Source organism: Balaenoptera musculus, chromosome 18, assembly GCF_009873245.2.
Source record: "Balaenoptera musculus isolate JJ_BM4_2016_0621 chromosome 18, mBalMus1.pri.v3, whole genome shotgun sequence".
In the NCBI taxonomy this organism is placed as follows: Eukaryota; Metazoa; Chordata; class Mammalia; order Artiodactyla; family Balaenopteridae; genus Balaenoptera; species Balaenoptera musculus.
The window spans coordinates 23,475,104-23,500,247 of record NC_045802.1 but is presented as its reverse complement, the minus strand read 5'-3'; the positions used below and the strand labels follow the sequence as shown (position 1 = coordinate 23,500,247).

General features: G+C 38.9%; 1 protein-coding gene across 8 annotated transcripts in view; it reads right to left on the bottom strand.

The window, feature by feature from the left end:
- The window catches only part of ENOX1 (ecto-NOX disulfide-thiol exchanger 1), a 618,533-nt gene that overhangs the window by 364,961 nt on the left and 228,428 nt on the right, over window positions 1–25,144 (bottom strand). The window lies entirely within an intron of this gene.

Genomic DNA, 25,144 nt, shown 5'->3' with positions numbered 1-25,144 from the left:
TAATTGATATTTATAGGACATTCCACCCAAAAACAACAGAATACACATTTTTCTCAAGTGCTCATGGAACATTCTCCAGGATAGATCATATCTTGGGTCACAAATCAAGCCTTGGTAAATTTAAGAAAATTGAAATCGTATCAAGTATCTTTTCCGACCACAACGCTATGAGACTAGATATCAATTACAGGAAAAGATCTGTAAAAAATACAAACACATGGAGGCTACACAATACATTACTTAATAATGAAGTGATTACTGAAGAAATCAAAGGGGAAATCAAAAAATACCTAGAAACAAATGACAATGGAGATACGACGACCCAAAACCTATGGGACGCAGCAAAAGCAGTGCTAAGAGGGAAGTTTATAGCAATACAAGCCTACCTCAAGAAACAGGAAACATCTCGAATAAACAACCTAACCTTGCACCTAAAGCAATTAGAGAAAGAAGAACAAAAAAACCCCAAAGCCAGCAGAAGGAAAGAAATTACAAAGATCAGGTCAGAAATAAATGAAAAAGAAATGAAGGAAACAATAGCAAAAATCAATGAAACTAAAAGCTGGTTCTTTGAGAAGATAAACAAAATTGATAAACCATTAGCCAGACTCATCAAGAGAAAAAGGGAGAAGACTCAGATCAATAGAATTAGAAATGAAAAAGGAGAAATAACCACTGACACTACAGAAATACAAAAGATCATGAGAGATTACTACAAGCAACTCTATGCCAATAAAATGGACAACCTGGAAGAAATGGACAGATTCTTAGAAATGCACAAACTGCCGAGACTGAACCAGGAAGAAATAGAAAATATGAACAGACCAATCACAAGCACTGAAATTGAAACTGTGATTAAAAACCTTCCAACAAACAAAAGCCCAGGACCAGATGGCTTCACAGGTGAATTCTATCAAACATTTAGAGAAGAGCTAACACCTATCCTTCTCAAACTCTTCCAAAATATTGCAGAGGGAGGAACACTCCCAAACTCATTCTACGAGGCCACCATCACCCTGATACCAAAACCAGACAAAGATGTCACAAAGAAAGAAAACTACAGGCCAATATCACTGATGAACATAGATGCAAAAATCCTCAACAAAATACTCGCAAACAGAATCCAACAGCACATTAAAAGGATCATACACCATGATCAAGTGGGGTTTATCCCAGGAATGCAAGGATTCTTCAATATACGCAAATCAATCAATGTGATACACCATATTAACAAATTGAAGGAGAAAAACCATATGATCATCTCAATAGATGCAGAGAAAGCTTTCGACAAAATTCAACACCCATTTATGATAAAAGCCCTGCAGAAAGTAGGCATAGAGGGAACTTTCCTCAACATAATAAAGGCCATATATGACAAACCCACAGCCAACATTGTCCTCAATGGTGAAAAACTGAAACCATTTCCACTAAGATCAGGAACAAGACAAGGTTGCCCACTCTCACCACTATTATTCAACATAGTTTTGGAAGTGTTAGCCACAGCAATCAGAGAAGACAAAGAAATAAAAGGAATCCAAATCGGAAAAGAAGAAGTAAAGCTGTCACTATTTGCAGATGACATGATACTATACATAGAGAATCCTAAAGATGCTACCAGAAAACTCCTAGAGCTAATCAATGAATTTGGTAAAGTAGCAGGATACAAAATTAATGCACAGAAATCGCTTGCATTTCTATACACTAATGACGAAAAATCTGAAGGTGAAATTAAGAAAACACTCCCGTTTACCATTGCAACAAAAAGAATAAGATATCTAGGAATAAACCCACCTAAGGAGACAAAAGACCTGTATGTAGAAAATTATAAGACACTGATGAAAGAAATTAAAGACGATACAAATAGATGGAGAGATATACCATGTTCCTGGATTGGAAGAATCAACATTGTGAAAATGACTCTACTACCCAAAGCAATCTACAGATTCAATGCAATCCCTATCAAACTACCACTGGCATTTTTCACAGAACTAGAACAAAAAATTTCACAATTTGTATGGAAACACAAAAGACCCCGAATAGCCAAAGCAATCTTGAGAACGAAAAATGGAGCTGGGGGAATCAGGCTCCCTGACTTCAGACTATACTACAAAGCTTCAGTAATCAAGACAGTTTGGTACTGGCACAAAAACAGAAATATAGATCAATGGAACAGGATAGAAAGCCCAGAGATAAACACACACACATATGGTCACCTTATCTTTGATAAAGGAGGCAAGCATATACAGTGGAGAAAAGACAGCCTCTTCAATAAGTGGTGCTGGGAAAATTGGACAGCTACATGTAAAAGTATGAAATTAGAACACTCCCTGACACCATGCACAAAAATAAACTCCAAATGGATTAAAGACCTAAGTGTAAGGCCAGACACTATCAAACTCTTAGAGGAAAACATAGGCAGAACACTCTATGACATACATCACAGCAAGATTCTTTTTGACCCAGCTCCCAGAGAAATGGAAATAAGAACACAAATAAACAAATGGGACCTAATGAAACTTAAAAGCTTTTGCACAGCAAAGGAAACCATAAACAAGACCAAAAGACAACCATCAGAATGGGAGAAAATATTGGCAAATGAAGCAACTGACAAAGGATTAATCTCCAAGATTTACAAGCAGCTCATGCAGCTCAGTAACAAAAAAACGAACAACCCAATCCAAAAATGGGCAGAAGACCTAAATAGACATTTCTCCAAAGAAGATATACAGATGGCCTACAGACACATGAAAGAATGCTCAACATCATTAATCATTAGAGAAATGCAAATCAAAACTACAATGAGATATCATCTCACACCGGTCAGAATGGCCATCATCAAAAAATCTAGAAACAATAAATGCTGGAGAGGGTGTGGAGGAAAGGGAACACTCTTGCACTGTTGGTGGGAATGTAAATTGATACAGCCACTATGGAGAACAGTATGGAGGTTCCTTAAAAAACTACAAATAGAACTACCATACGACCCAGCAATCCCACTACTGGGTATATACCCTGAGAAAACCATAGGTCAAAAAGTGTCATGTACCACAATGTTCATTGCAGCTCTATTTACAATAGCCAGGACCTGGAAGCAACCTAAATGTCCATCGACAGATGAATGGATAAAGAAGATGTGGCACATATATACAATGGAATATTACTCAGCCATAAAAAGAAATGAAATGGAGGTATTTGTAATGAGGTGGATGGAGTTAGAGTCTGTCATACAGAGTGAAGTAAGTCAGAAAGAGAAAAACAAATACAGTATGCTAACACATATATACGGAATCTAAGGAAAAAAAAAAAAAAAAAGGCCATGAAGAACCTAGTGGCAAGACGGGAAAAAAGACACAGACCTACTAGAGAATGGACTTGAGGATATGGGGAGGGGGTGGGGTGAGATGGGACAGGGTAAGAGAGTGTCATGGACATATATACACTACCAAATGTAAAATAGATAGCTAGTGGGAAGCAGCCGCATAGCACAGGGAGATCAGCTCGGTGCTTTGTGACCACCTAGAGGGGTGGGATGGGGAGGGTGGGAGGGAGGGAGATGCAAGAGGGAAGAGAAATGGGAACCTATTGTATATGTATAACTGATTCACTTTGTTATAAAGCAGAAGCTAACACACTATTGTAAGGCAATTATACTTCAATAAAGATGTTTAAAGAAAAAAAAAAAAAAAAAAAAAAGAGCCCCCAGGGGAGAAGGAAATACGAGGGTGGGGAGGGACGGACTAGAATCCCACGAATGGCGTCAGTCAGTGGTCTGGTCTGTGGGCCCCCAGTGTCTATGAAAGATCGACTGGGAATGCTGAGCTTCCTGCTTCTCTCCCTTCTTTTCTGCCAGGCGGCAGGGTTACACAATTTCATAAAGCAAAGCCAAAGGTCACATGTGGAAAAACGGCAAGAAACTTTCGGGGACTTGTGGATTTTCGGAAGTTGACACCCACACTGTGCAACACTGTGTGTGTTTCCTGGGGGCGAAGGGGTGGCCGTTGCTTGTGTCAGAGGATGTTTCAGAGGAAGGTGTCTCCTCCAAGCAAATGATGACATGTCTGACTGTTTGCATCCACTGTTCTCTCTCCTCTTTCATCCGATCAAACCGGCCACCTGGTCTGAGCCACAGGGACCTCCGATAGGTGTGAGGTGGGACAAGGGAGGTGGTGCTATGTCAACTGGTGGAAGTCTTCTCGGCAATGGCAAGGGGCAACTGAACTACCGATATTGGTTTATGTTTGATTCATATATAACAGTGGATCAGCACTTGAACGGGTCTAGAAAATCCAGATATTCATTGTTAATTGAGCCCCTATATTGTGCTAGATGATATTTAAGTGCTGGGAAGACAGTGGTGAATAAGGTCCCCGTCCTCATGGAACATGTATTTTTTAAAACTTGTACAGACAGTTTTATTAGGTGGCATTTTACTGAGGGGTTGGAACTTAGCCTGCAAGTCAAGAAAAGTTAATGAAAAAATGTAGCAAAAAATGTTGTGCTCCAGGCACAATAAACAAACAAAGAAACAATCAAAACTTTCTCTAAGAAAGAAACTATGATCACAGTACTTGGCTAAAATATTTTAAAAAGGAAACACAAAAAACAAAGTGCATGAAGTTATTGTACACAAAAGGAGACAAAGCATAAGTAATTATGCTAGACCATGAATTCTAGTGGGAACAGGAAATAGATGAGCTAAAGAACAACTTCAAATAGCGATAAGTGCTATGAAGGTGGTAAAACGTGGTCACTGGATGGAATGACTGGATAAGGAGTGGAGGAAGTTTTAGGCGGGTTTAGAGAAGGTCCTTGGAGGGGCTGGCATTCAAGCTGAAAGCTAAAGGATCAAAAGAAGCCACCAAGCTCTGGTTCTGGTCAAGAGCAGCATAGGTAGCAGACGCAAATGCCCTGGGCAACGGTGGAGGGGAACCTCGACCTGTACACCTGGAGTCTGCAAAACAATGGGCAAGTGGCATGAGGAGAGGTCACGGGGGCAGGAGGGGCATCCCATAGGGGCTTGTGGACGGTGGGAAGGAGTTGCCATGTCACTCTCACAGCAAAGGGAAACCACTGGAAGAGACCTAAATCAAAATAAATACCCTTTGCCTCCTCACTGCATGTCTCCAGCTCACTGCCTTCTAAGGATCCATGCCTTGAAAGACTGCAGATTTCAACAGCAGAGATATGTGCCCTGCACCCCCAATTTCTACTTTTTTATTTGTGAAAAACATTCAATCAAGACCTATCATCAAAAAAAGACCTTTCAACTACCACCACAGTCTCACTAACCATTCCTAAGTACTTCAGAACGGCTTGAACAGAAAGAAACAGGAACCAGAAAATAGAAGAGTACAAATTAAATTATCCTTCTCACAACATCCCTGGGTTTGACTTGCCAAGTCTCGACGTCAGATTGAATTCCTTGGAAGTGAGTACCTTCTGCAAAGTACCTCAGACACAGACAATGCAGGCTGGACTAAACTGCTTTTCTTCCCATATGAGTTGTTACCATCTCCCTTTGGACCAATTGAGGATTATTGTCTCAACAAGGCATGCAAGCTCATTGTTTGTTAAGCAGGCTCAGCCAACCATTAAATCATAGGAGAGATGGACCTGGCCTGTCCTCTTGCCTCTGAACTGGATCACAGTTAATTTCTCCAAGAACCCCACCCTAGGTCCAAAGAGCAACTGGGGAACGAGGCTCTTTAGCAAAGCCTGAATTTTATTTTAGTTCCCTAATACAATCAACTACTTTTGTCAAGTTAATGTTCTTAAGTCTACACCTGCTTTTTTTTCCTTAAATGAAAACAAACCAGAGACAAAATATGGAAATGCATGGAAATGCAATGGTTTCAAAGAGCCAGAGAACCCACAGAAGAACACATTAACTTAATTTGTACCCCCAGATAAATGACAAGATATGTGTATAAGGGGAACAAACGTTTAAAGAAGTCATTAATGATGTGTGAAGATGAAAGTTATCTCTGACTGAAAAAGGTAACTGAAAAAGACATCAAAGAGAAAGCTCTGAAAGTGCACTTGCTAAATAATCACCAGATGAGACAGACAGAGGTGCAACCTGGGTTTGTTTTAGTCTTGCAGGTCCCAAGCGAATGCTTTCATTTTGAAATACTGGTGAGCCAACAGCGCAGGAAATTTTACTATTTGGAATGACTAGACTGAGTTAACAACGGATGATCAGATACTACAAAAAATGTGTCTTGCCTGAATACATCTGCATATCTTCAGATGGCTCGAAAAACTGCAGTGAGACTAAACAAGAGATGACCTCTTCCGAGTCACTTCTAGAAAGTGGGAATCTCTGGTGCTGAGGTATCACTGCAAACCCAGAAAAGAGAGGGGTCCGAGACCCCAAGTGCTGTCAGGTAAGGCAGGTGCAGACCTGAAAATGGTGTTCAGGTTTAACTTCCCCACTGCCAGGGGCATCCGTGTCTAGAAACCTAAGTCCTCCTCAGTAAGCTGGGGGCTAGAGAATATATAAAAACAAAATAAAATTTTATATAAAATTAACAACTTTCTGTGTCTAAAATTTGGTGATAGTCTTCTTTTGTGTATAACTGATATAAAATGCTGTTCTGAAATAAGACTTTTAGAACTAAGCTTAAATTTCTGATAAATAATCAGTACACGTAAAAAGAAGAAATAAGCTTCCCTTTCAGGGGAAATATTGGGAAACTGCCACAGTTTCTTTTTAAGTCAAAAGTAACAAAATTTCTTTTAAAACCCCCCAAAACCCAAAATAATTTATTAGAACTGTTCCAGTTTCAAATGACAGAAACCCAATTCAAAGTAGCTAAAGTAAAAAGGAGTATTTATTGGCACACTCAGCTGAAAAGTCCAAGGGATAATGGATTCAGGTATGGCTAGATCTAGCTGCTTAATTTATATTATCAGAAGCTTTCTCCTTAATTCTGCTACCCTCTGCAATGGCTTTCTTTTTAAGCAAGTTATCATTAATAGAGCTAAAATAATTACCAGAAGTCCTGTATCATATAACAACCTAAGCTTAAAACAAAACAAAACAAATTTCTTCCATGAGTTCAAGAAATATTTTAAGATTGGTCTTATTAACCTGGCTTGGTTCACATGCCATCTCTGTGGTTTGCAAGCAGGTGAGGGAGTAATACTCTGAGTGGGATGATGTCAGCACCACTTGAATTCCACAGGTTAAGAAGAGACCTGGTTCCCAAAGGAAAACTTGAGGTGTTGTTACCAGGAAAGGAATGCACACCACCATGTAAGACCAACAGATATTTACTATATGATGTCCACGCCTCCATTCACCTGTTTCCTCCTCTTTCATCAAAATCCTATCCAAACTGATTTCAGATACTGCCTCCAGCCAAAACATTCCCAAATTCCAATGAATTGTTCACTTTAAAGTGATTAATTTTTAAAAAAGTCTCTCTCCAGACTCTCACCCAGTGGTTTCAGGCCCCTTTCTGGAACTCCCACCGACTCTTGTGCTTCCCTCTGCCACCGAATCTACTACACTTTTTGAAACTCTCTGCTTCTGTGTTCATCTTAAATATAAAAAATTCCCCAAACGCTTTTTATCCTTGCCACCTAGGACCATCCTTGGCACAAAATAGCAAATATTTACGGAATTAGACTGTTGTTGACAGAGACAGTTCTTCTGTGGTGTCACACTGAATTTATTCAGAAACAGCAATGAAATAGTCTCCAGCAGACCCTACATCTTTAATGCCTCTATCTTGCAAATGGAAATCTGAAAATTCAGTCACTGAGAAATACATTTTTACCTAGTCCCTAAAGCCCGACTCAGACAAGAATAGCAAAACATTAACTGCTGAAGTATTTTAAAATAATTCATTAGGAAGTGCTAGCCTCTCTATCCACCCCACAACCTAGTAAAATAACTTTAATTCATCTCTAACTCCATTGATATTTTCAGTTTATATTGTTGATGTCACAAAAATAGAAGTTTCGTGTTTCACTACGATCAAAGATACTTCATGTAAAAATAGCCTATGGAACAGCAATACATGCCTTTTCAGATGATGTCATTTTAAACACTGCATAAATTTACTATTACTTAAAATACTAACGGCATAAGTGGATACTAGAAGATACCGCTCCGCATCTTGCAAATGTACATAGGCTCTGAGCCTCACTCCCATCTGTGTCCTCCCTCAGTGTCAGATGAAAATGAGGACCATCTCGCAATAACCCGGTTCTCAGTTCAGAACCGTCCACTTCAAGTGAAACTCTCGTGATCAAGGCCTTAAAGCTGTACTGAATCCCACATTCAGGTCCTGTTGGTTCAGGAAAGACTGATACCAAGGTCCTCGGAGCAAGGGGAAGAGAAGCCAACCCTAGCTGCGGAAGGTCTGGGGTCGGGTATCTTACACACACATGGTGGGCGTCCCACCAAATGCAAGTTTTCATACAACATGGGGTCTTCCTCCAGAGCTCACTATCAGCTACCCAGTCTCATGCTGGAGGGAAAAATGGGCTATGCAGGACTTCCCAAGAGATGGTGCAAGCAGGCAGAGAACCACGTTTGTTGTTCTTTATAGGAAATTTAGGGACAGTTCAAGCATAGTTTTGCCTACACATCTTTCTCTTCTTGTACCTGACTGCAGATAAGGTACAGCTATCCCTTCTTGAAATAAGATGCAATTCCACTGCTCAGACAATCAACCACCACCAAAACTCTGAAAGATAGATAAATATTACTGGCCTGTTGATACATGAGAAAATGAAGCCTCAGAGAGAGGTTAAGTAACTTTCCCACAATAATGTGCTCAAAAACGCCAATTCTCCTCCTTCCAAAGATTACAAGACCTATCTTCAGGATACTTGTACACAGCAAAAGAGTTGCACTTTGTATTGTGTTAAAAAGAGAGCTAATCTCTGATGAACATTTTGAGATGTTACAACAGAATTTAAATCACTGTTTTATGCTATTACAGCAAGGGTTTCATATCACAAAATATGCCTCTTAATTATTGAAAAGCTTAGACCATAAACAACCCATATTTAAAGAGTAAATCCCTAGTGTATTTGTGTCTTATCCCAGCAACATCCTTCAAATACTCTAATAACTCAAGAGACCTTTTTTTTTGAGGAACTTTAGGTAACTCTCAAAAAAACACAGAATCTTAAATTTAATTTCACTTGGCTTTTTAAAATAAAATCAAAGTCACAGATGCTGTCCCCTCAAGACACTCTTTCTCGGATCTTCCTCCAAGCATGACACATCTAACAAAGAATGCATTGACATTTGAGGTGAGGCCTCAAAATGGGGCAATTAAATTGAGTTTGGGGGATTGCTTATCTTCTAAAAAAATTACATGGCATATTTCTGCTCCAGGAAGCTGCTGACCTTTTAAAGCTACAAAGCATTTTTATATACCAAAAGCATTTTCTTTTGTCTTAAAAGGTACCTTGTAATTTGATCAAATTTAATAGTCATTGGTTTATAAACTGCAACCATTACTGATTATGTTTGACTGCAGAGCAAAAGAATATTTGCTATCCTAACACCATTTAAATCCCACCTAACATCACGGTGGCACAATTGCCCACAAAGCTGCTCTAGCCTCCTGGGGGCTTCCTTCCACGGCTACACCTGGCCAGGGCAGGAGAGGATGGGCCCAGCGCAACTGCGCGTGGGCACCAACCCAGACAACATGAGACTGTTTTGACTTAACACGTATACAATGAGCTTAGTGTGTTTAAATTCTCCTCACAAACCCTTAACTCCCCTCCACCCCACTTCTTCAGTTTAGCAAACATTCACTTTATAAGGAGACTGGACTTTGTTCTTAGCCAGCCCTCATCTCTACCTGATGTTTCCGTGCATCATCTCTCCAACCTCTGCCAGGAAGGAGCGGGTTGTAACCCTGATCCTCTGAGAGATTTTTGATGTATTACCAACCCTCTTTGAGGGTTCTGGCTTAGGAAAGAAAATGCTTAAAAAGAAAATGCTGAAGTATTTATTGACAGGCTCCACCTCCCCGTGGCAGACGCTCTCTGATGTCACAGAAGGGGCATGCCAGGGGGGCCACATGCCAATTGATTTTTGAAATTCCCAGAAGCAACAGAAAAGGGCTCACCTCTGCTCTAGGTGGCAAACACGCATCATAATATATTTATTAATCTGAGGCTCTTAGTTTAAAAATGCAGCTTTTACTGTATTCCCAGAACCTTCCCGCTTCCCTTTTCATTCTTATTTCCTCCCTCTTTCTTTCTCATTTACACAGAATTTTAGGGTTAGAAGAGATTTTCATGGTTAAATAATTCAACTCCCTTGGCTACACTTTCTCCTCCCTTTGTTTCCGCTGCATCTCCATGCCCCAGCTTGCTTCCTCTCATCTCTGAAACTGGACTTCCTCCTCCCTTCCTTCCTGCTTCCTCCTCCCTTCCTTCCTGCTTCCTCCTCTCTTTCTTCCTCCTCCCACTTGCTCTGAGATCGCTGCTGCCTAAGGTAGGATCATGCACTCCTGGAATGAACAGCAGGACCAAAACAAGCGTGACTTAAGGGTTTAGACCATGTCATAATTTAAGGTCCAGGACCAACCGACCCGAAAGGACCTACCTGACTTCATGGTCCTTTATCTGTCTTAACATATGACAGTAAGACTAGGCACTCAGTTATCTACTGAACTAATGAATGAACAAATTATTGTTTATCTACATAAGTAGCATATTTGAAGACTATCATTCTCCTTTAAAATGGAAACATACCCATAGAATTAAGGGAGGGGTTTTCACTGGTTACAGAGATCTTATTATGAATTAGTTTAATCATATTACTTTTTCCTAATTTAATCAGCCAGAATTAGAGAAAAAAAAAAAAAAAGGAAATTTGTAATGACACTAAGAGGAATAAGTAATTTTGGAGCCTGGGCTTTTTTGCAGGTGGGCAGGTGGAAGGTTGGGGGTGGAAGTTGAGAGGTCCTGAAACAAAATGGGAACTTTGGACAGTCAGAGGTAACCTAAGGACACAATGGGCACCTAAAGGTAAGAGGGGACACCAGGAGATGGCAAAGGTATATAAACAGGAAAGATGGCAACAGTGTAGAACATAAGTATTACTATTTGGCTTAGGATTATATAGCTGTAGTTACAGCACCTATGTACTGAATTGGAGAACCTGCCTTGAGTGGTCTATGAAGAAGTCATGACAAAAGTCAATGGTGAATGTAGGACTACCACCATTCCACAAGTATTTTAATTTTCCAAAACAAAACAAAACAAAACAAACAAACAAGAAAGAAAAAAAAGATGCCCCATAAGACACACTGGGCTTGACCCTTGGCTGCTCTGATAACAAAGTCTGAAGAGAAAGCTCATACTTCACTGGGGTCAAATACTCACCATTCCTCAGAACTGGCTCACTAAAATACCTCCTTCCTTTCTGATGTCATTTGCATGATTCAATTTTGTTTTGGTTTCTGGTCTTACAAATTGTCAGTTCCCGTAGAAAATGACAAGTAGAGGGATTAAAGGAAGTGCAGGATAATGAAGAAACAAAAAGCACAGCATAAATCAGGCACATGGTGGATGTTTATTTAAGGTAGATACATTGAAGTATTGGTTTGTTGTTACTGTTTCCATTCTAGGCCTAGAATACTGGGAGAAAGCACAACATTATCTTTCCAAGTGCACTAACGCCACTTGGGAAAATATAAGTAATTACAGGTGGGTCCTTGTAATAATATAATAAATACAGGAGACATTCCTTGTTATTTCCAAAGAGATTCCACAATCTTCTTTGGAGATTCTAAAGAGATTTTCCATCCCTTCCAAAATGTATACAAGATACAAAAAGACAGGTGTACACAAAGATACAACTACACATCAGAAGGAACAGAGACAAAATAGGAAGCAACATTACTAATTTAACAGTAGTCTGGATTGCAATCCTATTTCTGCCTATATTTATCTCAAAAGGAACCCTTCACTGGCCCGTATGTAATTTAAATGAGATAGCAAAATATTGTTAGAATTAATAAACTAATTCAGTAAAGGTAAAGGGTACAAAATCAACATATAAAAGTCAGTCATGTTTCCATATACTAAAAAAAGGAATACCTGAAAAATATTATATCTGAAAAAGAAATAAAGAATACCATATATATTATGATAGAATCCAAAATAGTAAAATACTTAGGAATAAATTTAACCAAGGGGGTGAAAGATCTGTATGTTGAAAATTACAAGACATTGATGAAAGAAATTGAAGAAGACACACATAAATGGAAAGAAATCCCAAGTTCATAGATTGGAAGACTTAATATTATAAAGATGTCAACACTACTAAAAGTGAACTACAGATTTAATGCAATCCCTACCAGAAAAATTTTTAAATCCATCCTAAAATTTATAGGAAACTCTGAATAGTCAAAACAATCTTGAAAAAACACAAAATTAAAAGTCTCACACTTCCTGAATTCAAAACTTACTATAAAGCTACAGTAATCAAAGCAGTATGGTACTGGCCTAAAGACAGACATACAGACCAATGGAATAGCATAGACAGCTCCCCAGAACAAACCCTTGTATATATGGTTAAATAATTTTCAACAATGTACCTAGACCATACGATGAGGAAAGGACAGTCTCTTCAACAAATGGTGCTGGGAAAACTGGATATTCATATGTAAAAGAATAAAACTGGAGCCCTGTCTTATACCAGTCACAAAAATTAATTTTAATGAATTAAAGACTTAAATGTAAGACCCAAAACTATAAAACTGCTAAATGAAAAATACAGGCAAAAAACTCCTTGACATTGGTCTTGGCAATGATTTTCGGATATGAGACCAAAAGCACAAGCAATAAAAATGAAAATAAACGAATGGATTACATCAAACTAAAAAGCTTCTGCACAGCAAAAGAAACAATCAGCAAAATAAAAAGGCAACATACAGAATGGGAGAAGGTATTTGCAAACCAATTATCTGATAAGGGGTTAATATCCAAAATATATAAGTAACTCATATAACTCAACAGCAAAAGAAACAAAAATCTGATTAAACAATGGGCAGATGAATAGATATTTTTCCAAAGAAGGCATCTAAATGGCCAACAGGACATGAAAAGATGCTCAACATCACTAACCATTAGGGAAATGCAAACCAAAACCACAATGAGCTATCACCTCACACTTGTTAGAACTGCAGTTAACAAGAAATAACAAGTGTTGACAATGATACAGAGAAAAAGGAATCCTGGTGCACTCTTGATGGGAATGTAAATTGGTGCAGCCACTATGGAAAACAGTATGCAGGTTCCCCAAAAAGTTAAAAATAGAACCACCATATGACCCGTCAATCCCATATATATCCAAGGGAAATTAAATCTCTATCTCAAAGAGGTATCTGCACCTCCATGTTCATTGCAGCCTTATTCACAATAGCCAAGAGGTGGAAACAACCTAAGTGTCCATCACTGAATGAATGAACAAAATAATCTGGTATATATACACAGTGGAATATTATTCATCCACAAAAAAGAAGGAAAACCTGACTTTTGTGACAACATAGAAGGACCTTAAGGGTATTATGCTAAGTGAAATAAATCAGACAGAAAAAGATAAATACTGTATGTTCTCACTTATATGTGGAATCTAAAAAAGTTGAAATCACAGAAATAGAAAGTAGAATGGTAGTTACCAGGGGCTGAGGTGTGGGAAAAACAGGGAGATGCCAGGTCAAAGGGTACGAACTTCTAGCTATAAGACAAATAATTTCTGGGGAGTTAATGTACAGCAATGGTTACCACCACTGTATTATATATACATTTGAAAGTTGTTAAGAGAGTCGATCTTAAATATTATCACCACCAAAATAAATGGTAATTATGTGAGGGGACAAAGATGTTACTTAATTATATTGTGGTAATCATTTTACCATATGTATATGTATCAAACCATCACATTGCATACCTTAAACTTACATATATGTCAATAATATCTCAATAAAGTTGGGGGGCAAGGGAGGAAGTTACATATTTATAGTGCTGTACAATTTATAAAGTAATTGTTCATTATCTCCTTTGATTTTTATAGTTTTTTAAAAATCTCACATTTCAAAATGATGAAATTGGTACCCAAAGGACTAATGTGACCACTACAAGGACACACAGTGACTGGTTATAAAACCAAGAACCAAACCTGGTTTCCAGCCTGAAACACTTTCTATTACACCACCAAAATTTTTCTTTTATTATATACGTTTCCAGAGTACAGCATTATAATTCAAAATCTGTAAACACTACAAAGTTATCACCACCACAAGTCTAGTTACCATCTATCACCATACAGTTGACCTCCCCCCTTTACCCATTTCACTCATGGCCCAACTGCCTTCCCCTCTGGTAACCACTAATCTGTTCTCTATGAGTTTGTTTTTGTTTTATTTTGTTAATTTGTTTTGGTGTTTTAGATTACACGAGTGAAATCATACGGTATTTGCTTTTTTGTCACCTGACTTATTTCACTTAGTATAACACCTTCAAAGTCCACCCATGTTGTCTCAAATGGCAGGATTTCATTCTTTTCATGGCTGAGTAGTATTCCATTGTATATATATACCACACCTTCTTTATCCATTCATCCATCAATGCAAAACTTAGGTTGTTTCCATACCTTGGCTACTGTAGATAATGTTGCAATGATCATAGAGGGGTATACATGTTTTTGAATCACTGTTTTTGTATTCTTCGTATCAATACACAGAAGTGTATTGCTGGGTCTATGGAGGACCCATAATTTTTAATTGTGGGGGGAATCTCCATACCGTTTTCCACAGTGGCTGCACCAACTTACAGTCCCATCAACAGTGTATAATGAATGGGTCTCTATTCTCCACATCTTCTCCAATATTTGTAATTTCTTGTCTTTTTTATAATAGCCATTCTAACAGGTGGGAAATGATATCTCATTGTGGTTGTGATTTGCATTTCCTTAATATTTAGTGATGTTGAACATCTTTTCATGCACCTGTTGGCCATGTGTATGCCTTCTTTGGAAAAATGTCTATTCAGGTCCTCTGCCTATTTTTATTTTTTTAAATTTTTTTAGCATTTTTAAACATCTTTATTTACTTAATTAATTTTATTTTCTTAACATCTTTATTGGAGTATAATTGCTTTACAATGGTGTGTTAGTTTCTGCTTTACAACAAAGTGAATCAGCTATACATATACATATATCCCCATATTTCCTCCCTCTTGTGCCTCCCTCCCACCCTCCCTATCCCACCCCTCTAGGTGGACTCAAAGCACCGAGCTGATCTCCCTGTGCTATGTGGCTGCTTCCCACTAGCTATCTATTTTACATTCCGTACTGTATATATGTCCATACCACTCTCTCACTTCACCCCAGTTTACGCTTGCCCCTCCCCGTGTCCTCAAGTCCATTCTCTATGTCTGTGTCTTTATTCCTGTCCTGCATCTAGGTTCTTCAGAACCATTTTTAGATTCCATATATATGTGTTAGCATACATACAGTATTTGTTTTTCTCTTTCTGACTTACTTTACTCTGTATGACAGACTCTAGGTCCATCCACCTCACTACAAATAACTCAATTTCGTTTCTTTTTATGGCTGAGTAATATTCCATTGTATATATGTGCCACATCTTCTTTATCCATTCGCCTGTCAAGGGACACTTAGGTTGCTTCCATGTCCTGGCTACTGTAAATAGAGCTGCAATGAACATTGTGGCACATGACTCCTTTTGAATTATGGTTTTCTCAGGATATATGCCCAGGAGTGGGATTGCTGGGTCATATGGTAGTGCTATTTTTAGTTTTTTAAGGAACCTCCATACAGTTCTCCATAGTGGGTGTATCAATTCACATTCCCACCAAAAGTGCAAGAGGGTTCCCTTTTCTCCACATCCTCTACAGCATTGTTTGTAGATTTTTTGATGATGGCCATTCTGACTGGTGTGAGGTGATACCTCATGGTAGTTTTGATTTGCATTTCTCTAATGATTAGTGATGTTGAGCATCCTTTCATGTGTTTGTTGGCAATCTGTGTATCTTCGTTGGAGAAATGTTTATTTAGGTCTTCTGCCCATTATTGGATTGGGCTGTTTGTTTTTTTGATATTGAGCTGCATGAGATACTTGTGAATTTTGGAGATTAAACCATTGTCAGCAATCCTTTTATTCATTTACAAATACTTTCTCCCATTCTGAGGGTTGTTTTTTTGTCTTCTTTATGGTTTCCTTTGCTGTGCAGAAGCTTTTAAGTTTCCTTAGGTCCCACTTGTTTATTTTTGTTTTTATTTCCATTTCTCTAGGAGGTGGATCAAAAAAGATCTTGCTGTGATTTATGTGATAGGGTGTTCTGCCTATGCTTTCCTCTAAGAGTTTTATAGTGTCTGGCCTTACATTTAGGCCTTTAATCCATTTGGAGTTTATTTTTGTGCATGGTGTTAGGGAGTGTTCTAATTTCATTCTTTTACATGTAGCTGTCCAGTTTTCACAGCACCACTCACTGAAGAGGCTGTCTTTTCTCCATTGTATATTTTTGCCTCCTTTATCAGATATAAGGTGACCATACGAGCATGGGTTTATCTCTGGGCTTCTATCCTGTCCCACTGATCTATATTTCTGTTTTTGTGCCAGTACCACACTGTGTTGATCAGTGTAGCTTTGTAGTACAGTCTGAAGTCTGGGAGTCTGATTCCTCCAGCTCCGTTTTTCTTTCTCAAGATTGCTTTGGCTATTCGGGGTCTTATGTGTTTCCATACAAATTGTGCAATTTTTTGTTATAGTTCTGTGAAAAATGCCATTGGTAGTTTGATAGGGATTGCATTGAATCTGTAGATTGCTTTGGGTAGTATTGTCATTTTCACAATGTTGATTCTTCCAATCCAAGAACATGGTATATCTCTCCATCTGCTAGTATCATCTTTAATTTCTTTCATCAGTGTCTTATAGTTTTGCATACAGGTCTTTTGTCTCCTTAGATAGGTTTATTCCTAGGTATTTTATTCGTTTTGTTGCAATGGTAGATGGGAGTGTTTCCTTAACTTCTCTTTCAGATTTTTCATCATCAGTGTATAGGAATACAAGAGATTTCTGTGCATTAATTTTGTATCCTGCTACTTTACCAAATTCATTGATTAGCTCTAGTAATTTTCTGGTAGCGTCTTTAGGATTCTCTATGTATAGTATCACGTCATCTGCAAACAGTGACAGCTTTACTTTTTCTTTTCCAATTTGTATTCCTTTATTTCTTTTTCTGCTCTGATTGCTGTGGCTAAAACTGCCAAAACGGTGTTGAATAATAGTGGTGAGAGTGGGCAACCTTGTCTTGTTCCTGATCTTAGAGGAAATGGTTTCAGTTTTTCCCCACTGCGAACAATGTTGGCTGTGGGTTTCTGATATATGGCCTTTATTATGTTGAGGTAAGTTTCCTCTATGCCTACTCTCTGGAGGGTTTTTATCATTAATAGGTGTTGAATTTTGTCAAAAGCTTTCTCTGCCCCTACTGAGATGATCATATGGTTTTTATCCTTCAATTTTTAATAAGGTTTATCACATTGATTGATTTCCGTATACTGAAGAATCCTTGCATTCCTGGAATAAACCCCACTTGATCATGGTGTATGATCCTTTTAACGTGCTGTTGGATTCTGTTTGCTAGTATTTTGTGGAGGATTTTTGCATCTATGTTCATCAGTGATATTGGCCTGTAGTTTTCTTTCCTTGTGACATCTTTGTCTGGTTTTGGTATCAAGGTGATGGTGGCCTCATAGAATGAGTTTGGGAGCGTTCCTCCCTCTGCTATATTTCAGAAGAGTTTGAGAAGGATAGGTGTTAGCTCTTCTCTAAGTGTTTGATAGAAGTCGCCTGTGAAGCCATCTGGTCCTGGACTTTTGTTTGTTGAAAGATTTTTAATCACAGGCTCAATTTCAGTGCTTGTGGTTGGTCTGTTTATATTTTCTATTCCTTCCTGGTTCAGTCTCAGAAGGTTGTGCTTTTCTAAGAATTTGTCCATTTCTTCCAGGTCGTCCATTTTATTGGCATAGAGTTGCTTGTAGTAATCTCTCATGATCGTTTGTATTTCTGCAGTGTCAGTTGTTACTTCTCCTCTTTCATTTCTAATTCTATTGATTTGAGTCTTCTAACTTTTTTTCTTGATTACTCTGGTTAATGGTTTATCAATTTTGTTTATCTTCTCAAAGAACAAGCTTTTAGTTTTATTGATCTTTGCTATCGTTTCTTTAATTTCTTTCTGATGTTTATGATTTCTTTCCTTCTGCTAACATTGGGTTTTTTTTGTTCTCCTTTCTCTAATTGTGCTAGGTGTAAGGTTAGGTTGTTTACTTGAGATTTTTCTTCTTTCTTGAGGTAGGATTGTATTGCTATAAACTTCCCTGTTAGAATGTTTTTGCTGCATCCCATAGGTTTTGGGCGGTCATGTTTTCATTGTCATTTGTTTCTAGGTATTTTTTTATTTCCTCTTTGATTTCTTCAGTTATCTCTTGGTTATTTAGTAGCATATTGTTTAGCCTCCATATGTATGTATTTTTACAGTTTTTTTCCTGTAATTGATACCTAGTCTCATAGCCTTGTGTTCGGAAAAGATACTTGATACGATTTCGATTTTCTTAAATTTACCAAGGCTTGATTTGTGACCCAAGGTATGACCTATATTGGAGAATGTTTCATGAGCACTTGAGAAGAAAGTTTATTCTTTTGTTTTTGGATGGAATGTCCTATAAATGTCAATGAAGTCCATCTTGTTTAATGTGTCATTTAAAGCTTGTATTTCCTTATTTATTTTCATTTTGGATATCTGTCCATTGGTGAAAGTGGGGTGTTAAAGTCCCCTATTATTGTGTTACTGTCAATTTCCCCTTTCATCACTGTTAGCATTTGCCTTATGTATTGAGGTTCTCCTATGTTGGGTGCATAAATATTTATAATTGTTATACCTTATTCTTCGATTGATCCCTTGATCATTATGTAGTGTCCTTCTTTGTCTCTTGTAATAGACTTTATTTTAAAGTCTATTTTATCTGATATGAGAATTGCTACTCCAGCTTTCTTTTGATTTCCACTTGCATGGAGTATCTTTTTCCATCCCATCACTTTCAGTCTGTATGTGTCCCTGGGTCTGAACTGCTCTCTTGTAGACAGCATATATACGGGTCTTGTTTTTGTATCCATTCAGCCATTCTATGTCTTTTCCTTGGAATATTTAATCCATTTACATTTAAGGCAGTTATAGGTATGTATGTTCCTATTACCATTTTTGTAATTGTTTGGGTTTGTTATTGTAGGTGTTTTCCTTCTCTTATGTTCCCTGCCCAGAGAAGTTCCTTTAGCATTTGCTGTAAAGCTGGTTTGGTGGTGCTGAATTCTCTTAGCTTTTGCTTGTTTGTAAAGGTTTTAATTTCTCTGTCGAATCTGAGTGAGATCCTTGCTGGGTAGAGTAATCTTGGTTGTAGGTTTTTCCCTTTCTACACTTTAAATATGTCCTGCCACTCCCTTCTGGCTTGCAGAACTTCTACTGTAAGATCAGCTGTTAACCTTATGGGGATTCTCTTGTATGTTATTTGTTGCTTTTCCCTTGCTCCTTTTAATATTTTTTCTTTGTATTTAATTTTTGATAGTTTGATTAATATGTGTCTTGGTGTGTTTCTCCTTGGATTTATCCTGTATGGGATTCTCTGTGCTTCCTGGACTTGACTATTTCCTTTCCCGTATTAGGGAAGTTTCCAACTGTAAGCTCTTCAAATATTTTCTCAGTCCCTTTTTTCTCTCTTCTTCTTCTGGGACCCCTATAATTCGAATGTTGGTGAGTTTAATGTTGTCCCAGAGGTCTCTGAGAGTGTCCTCAATTCTTTTAATTCTTTTTTCTTTATTCTGCTCTGTGGTAGTTATTTCCACTATTTTATCTTCCCGGTCACTTATGCGTTCTTCTGACTCAGTTATTCTGCTATTGATTACTTCTAGAGAATTTTTAATTTCATTTATTGTGTTGTTCATCATTGTCTGTTTGCTTTTTAGTTCTTCTAGGTCCTTGTGAAACATTTCTTGTATTTTCTCCATTTTATTTCCTAGATTTTCGATCATCTTTACTACCATTACTCTGAATTGTTTTTCAGGTGGACTGCCTATTTCTTCTTCATTGTTTGGTCTGGTGGGTTTTCACCTTGCTCCTTTATCTGCTGTGTATTTCTCTGTCTTCTCATTTTGCTTAAATTACTGTGTTTGGCGTCTCCTTTTCACAGGCTGCAGGTTTGTAGTTCCCGTTGTTTTTGGTGTCTGCCCCCAGTGGCTAAGGTTGGTTCAGTGGGTTGTGTAGGCTTCCTGGTGGAGGGGACTGGTGCCTGTATTCTGTTGGATGAGGCTGGATCTTGTCTTTCTTGTGGGCAGGACTGCATCTGGTGGTGTGTTTTAGGGTGTCTGTGACCTTATGATTTTAGGCAGCCTCTCTGCTAATGGGTGGGGTTGTGTTCCTATCTTGCTAGTTGTTTGGCATAGGGTGTCCAGCACTGTAGCTTGTTGGTCGTTGAGTGGAGCTGGGTCTTAGTGTTGAGATGGATATCTCTGGGAGAGCTCTTTCCGTTTGGTATTACGTGTAGCTGGGAGGTCTCTGGTGGACCAATGTCCTGAACTCGGCTTTCCCACCTCAGAGGCTCATGCCTGACACCCGGCTGGAGAACCAAGACCCTGTCAGCCACACAGCTCAGAATAAAAGGGAGAAAAAAAAGAAAGAAAGAAAAAATAAAATAAAATAAATAGGTATTAAAATAAAAAATAAAAATTATTAATAAAAATTTAAAAAATTTTAGAGTAATTAAAAGAAAAAAGAAAGAAAGAAGAGAGCAACCAGACCAAAAAACAAATCCACCAATGATAACAAGCAGTGAAAAACTATACTAAAAAAACAAAGAAACTAACAAAGACAGACAGACAGAACCCTAGGACAAATGGTAAATGCAAAGCTATACAGACAAAATCACACAAAGAAGCATACACATACATACTCACAAAAGGAGAAAAAGGAAAAAACTATATATATATATTTATATATAAAAAAGGAAGAGAGCAACCAAATCAATAAACAAATCTACCAATGATAATAAGCTCTGAATACTAAATTATGATATACATAAAGCCAGAAACAAATTAGATGCAGAAAGCAAACCCCAAGTCTAGAGTTACTCTCTAAGTCCACCTCCTCAGTTTTGGGATGATTTGTTGTCTATTCAGTTATTCCACATATGCAGGGTTCATCAAGTTGATTGTGGAGATTTAATCCGCTGCTCCTGAGGCTGCTGGGAGAGGTTTCCCCTTCTCTTCTTTGTTCACACAGCTCCCGGGGTTCAGCTTTGGATTTGGCCCCACCTCTGCGTGTAGGTCGCCTGAGGGCGTGTGTTCCCCGCCCAGACAGGATGGGGTTAAAGGAGCAGCTGATTAGGGGGCTCTGGCTCACTCAGGCCTGGGGGAGGGAGGGGTACAGAATGCGGGGCGAGCCTGCGGCGGCAGAGGCCAGCGTGACATTGCAACAGCCTGAGGCGTGCCATGTGTTCTCCCAGGAACGCTGTCCCTGGATCACGGGACCCTGGCAGTGGCGGGCTGCACAGGCTCCCGGGAGGGGAGGTGTGGATAGTGACCCGTGCTTGCACACAGGCTTTTTGGTGGCTGCAGCTGCAGCCTTAGCGTTTCATGCCCATCTCTGGTGTCTGCGCTGATAGCTGCGGCTCGCGCCTGTCTCTGGAGTTCGTTTAGGCGGTGCTCTGAATCCCGTCTCCTCGCGCACCCCGAAACAATGGTCTCCTGCCTCTTAGGCAGTTCCAGACTTTTCCCCGAACTCCCTCCCGGCTAGCTGTAGCGCACTAGCCTCCTTCAGGCTGTGTTCACGCAACCAACCCCAGTCCTCTCCCTGGGATCTGACCTCTGAAGCCCGAGCCTCAGCTCCCAGCCCCTGCCCATGCCGGCGGGTTAGCAGACAAGCCTCTCGGGCTGGTGAGTGCTGGTTGGCACCAATCCTCTGTGCGGGAATCTCTCCACTTTGCCCTCTGCATTCCTGTTTCTGCACTCTCCTCCGTGGCTCTGAAGCTTCCCCCCCAACCCACCCCCCATGTCCACCAGTGAAGGGGCTTCCTAGTGTGTGGAAACTTTTCCTCCTTCACAGCTCCCCCCCAGAGGTGCAGGTCCCATCCCTATTCTTTTGTCTCCGTTTTTTCTTTTCTCTTTTGCCCTACCCAGGTACAGGAGTTTCTTGCCTTTTGGGAAGTCTTATGTCATCTGCCAGCGTTCAGTAGGTGTTCTGCAGGAGTTGTTCCACATGTAGATGTATTTCTGATATATCTGTGGGGAGGAAGGTGATCTCCATGTCTTATTCCTCCACCATCTTGAAGGTCCCTCCCCTATTTTTAAAAATCAGGTTTTTGTTTATTTTGTTGTTGTTGAGTTGTATGGGTTCTTTATATATTTTGGATATAATCCCCTTATTGGATATATGATTTGAAAATATCTTCATCCATTCAGTAGGGTGCCTTTTTTTTTAATAAATTTATTTATTTTATTTATTTATTTTTGGCTGCATTGGGTCTTTGTTGCTGCACATGGGCTTTCTCTAGTTGCGGCGAGTGGGGGCTACTCTTTGTTGTGGTGCGCGGGCTTCTCATTGCAGTGGCTCCTCTTTTTGTGGAGCATGGGCTCTAGGCGCACGGGCTCTAGAGTGCAGGCTCAGTGGTTGTGGTGCACGGGCTTAGTTGCTCCGTGGCATGTGGGATCTTCCCGGACCAGGGCTCGAACCCGTGTCCCTTGCATTGGCAGGCGGATTCTTAACCAATACACCACCAGGGAAGCCCTAGGGTGCCTTTTAACTGTGATTATGGTTCCCTTCACCATGCAGAAGCTTTTAGTTTGATATAATCCCATTTGTTTATTTTCTAGCAATTTTTTAAATTTTCAGAATTGGGCTAATTATACCTTGGCAATAATTAAGACTTCTAAGACATTTTGAAAGTGCAAAGTAGCTGTTATGTATAACAAAATGATACTTGTATTTTTAACATGTCTTTACACCCAAGAGCTCAAGTGTTGAATGATATATTCCTGTACATAGGTATCTCGAGATACTGAACTCTGAAAAGTAAATCTACAATAAACTCACACCCACTAATATCCCAAATCTTTCAAAAGTAAACAGAAGCTAGGATCAAGGAGAGAAGCTATGGAGGAAAAGTGCTATTATTACATCACCCTAGCTGTGTCTTAATAATCACACAAAGGACAACTGCCATCAGTAGTATATGTGTCCTCAACGATTGGTATTCTCAACCCTTGCTTCTTTACTTTGTACCCAACTTTGCTAATTTCACAGTACTGGATAGTACTCCTTTGTATTATTTAAAGTGCTCTATTTAGACATGTTCCCTTCACTAATTAGTCTGTACTTGACTTTTCCCACCGCTTTGATAAGTGAGATAATTGCGGAGGAAAGGCCAAAGCCTTTACGGTCAATCAGATGACGAGAAAAGGGAATATGGTCTTTCAGCTGAGGAAAATGTAAAACATTATGTGGCAAGGCAGAAGCTATTAGCAGAATCAATATTTCTCCTAGTACCTTAATAACTCATTATATCAAAGCCCTGACAGGATGGAGAAAACCTCAGTCTACCTACGTGGAAGCTTCTAAACTGGAAAATAAAATTCCATTTAAATTACAAAGACTTAATTGGCGTACAAAGGAAATGACAAGTTACAAAATCAGCCTCCAGATTCTGAATGTGTTAGGAGTTTTTAAATCATTAGTGCAGAAAGAAAAGCAGAAAGACAAAGAACAGTGCTACTCTCCGGGCTGCACATTTATAATTTGCAACTGGTAAATATGTATGAATATGCTCCACTGCAGCTCACGATGACATACTGCTTGATATAGACAGCACAGAGCACAGGAATCAAAGCAGAGAAAGGCTCAGCAGTTACAGCCCACCTCCTCCCACACTTAAAGAGTTTTCCATCTTCCCAAATCTCCCCTTACTTAAAATACTCTCATTTAGGAATGGTTTCTTCAAATGAAAAGTACTTTGATGCCAATGGACGTTCAAAGCACAGCAAAAAGTGTCCCATGGTCAGCTCTAACTGTATCATGAGGCATAAATAATAGTATTTTTTCCTAAACTTTTAACCTTCCCCGTTCTGCTTGATGCTTCCAAGAAAACAAGCAAGCAATTAAAAACAGTTAATAGGCTTAGTCGTCCAACTGTTTTAACCATAGAACTAATTGTGTTTCTTTCCTAATAGGTAGCAAAAGACAAAAGAAACATTTTGTAGTAATTGAAATGGGGAACATTAGGCTTTCCCTGAAGGACACTATATCTCCTTATTTATAGAGATGATGAATAGAGACACTACTTTGATTCTACTACACACTTTTACTTTGTACTTATAATGTTTAGTTAAAAACATTTTTTTTTTTCTTACAAGCTCAAATGACTTTACTGTGGCTCTCTCAAATCTCATGGCAAGTTAAAACTGAGACTTCACATCAGGAAATTTGTTTAGAAAAGGCCACAGCTGGCAAACCAGCAACAAAAGAAGGCCAGGCTCCCTAACATCTTAAGATATTATTCATGATTGATTAATTCTTTCTTACATTCCACAAACACTTATCAGACACTTAAATATCAGACATAGGTTTGATGAGAATTATACGGAAGAAAGTTCCCAGAAGGTTCTCTCTTCAAAGAGCTGGACAATCTAAATAGATCTGGAAGGCACACAACATCGAAAAGTTACACAGCATTACAGGATTTAAATTATAATACAAAATAATAGTCAACTGTCACAATCACTGCATATAATTACGGGCCAAAGAGGGGCTACAGTAAAATTTAAAGAAGAAATCTCTCTTGGCAGGAGTTTTCAAGGAAAGGACTAGGGGAAAAGGTAAGAGAGTTGAGTGAGACAGGATGTGAGTGGTTGAAAAAAGAAAACAACAAATATTCCAACAAGCAAGGGCAAGCCAGTGAAAGCACACAGTCCACTGTAAAGCAGGAGAAGATTTTACATAACATATCAGAGCGAATAAGGATAGAAAAGTCCACCCAAATGACCAGGAAGGGTAGTGGCAGGACTGCCTGGAAATCAAGGTGAGAAAGTTTTCT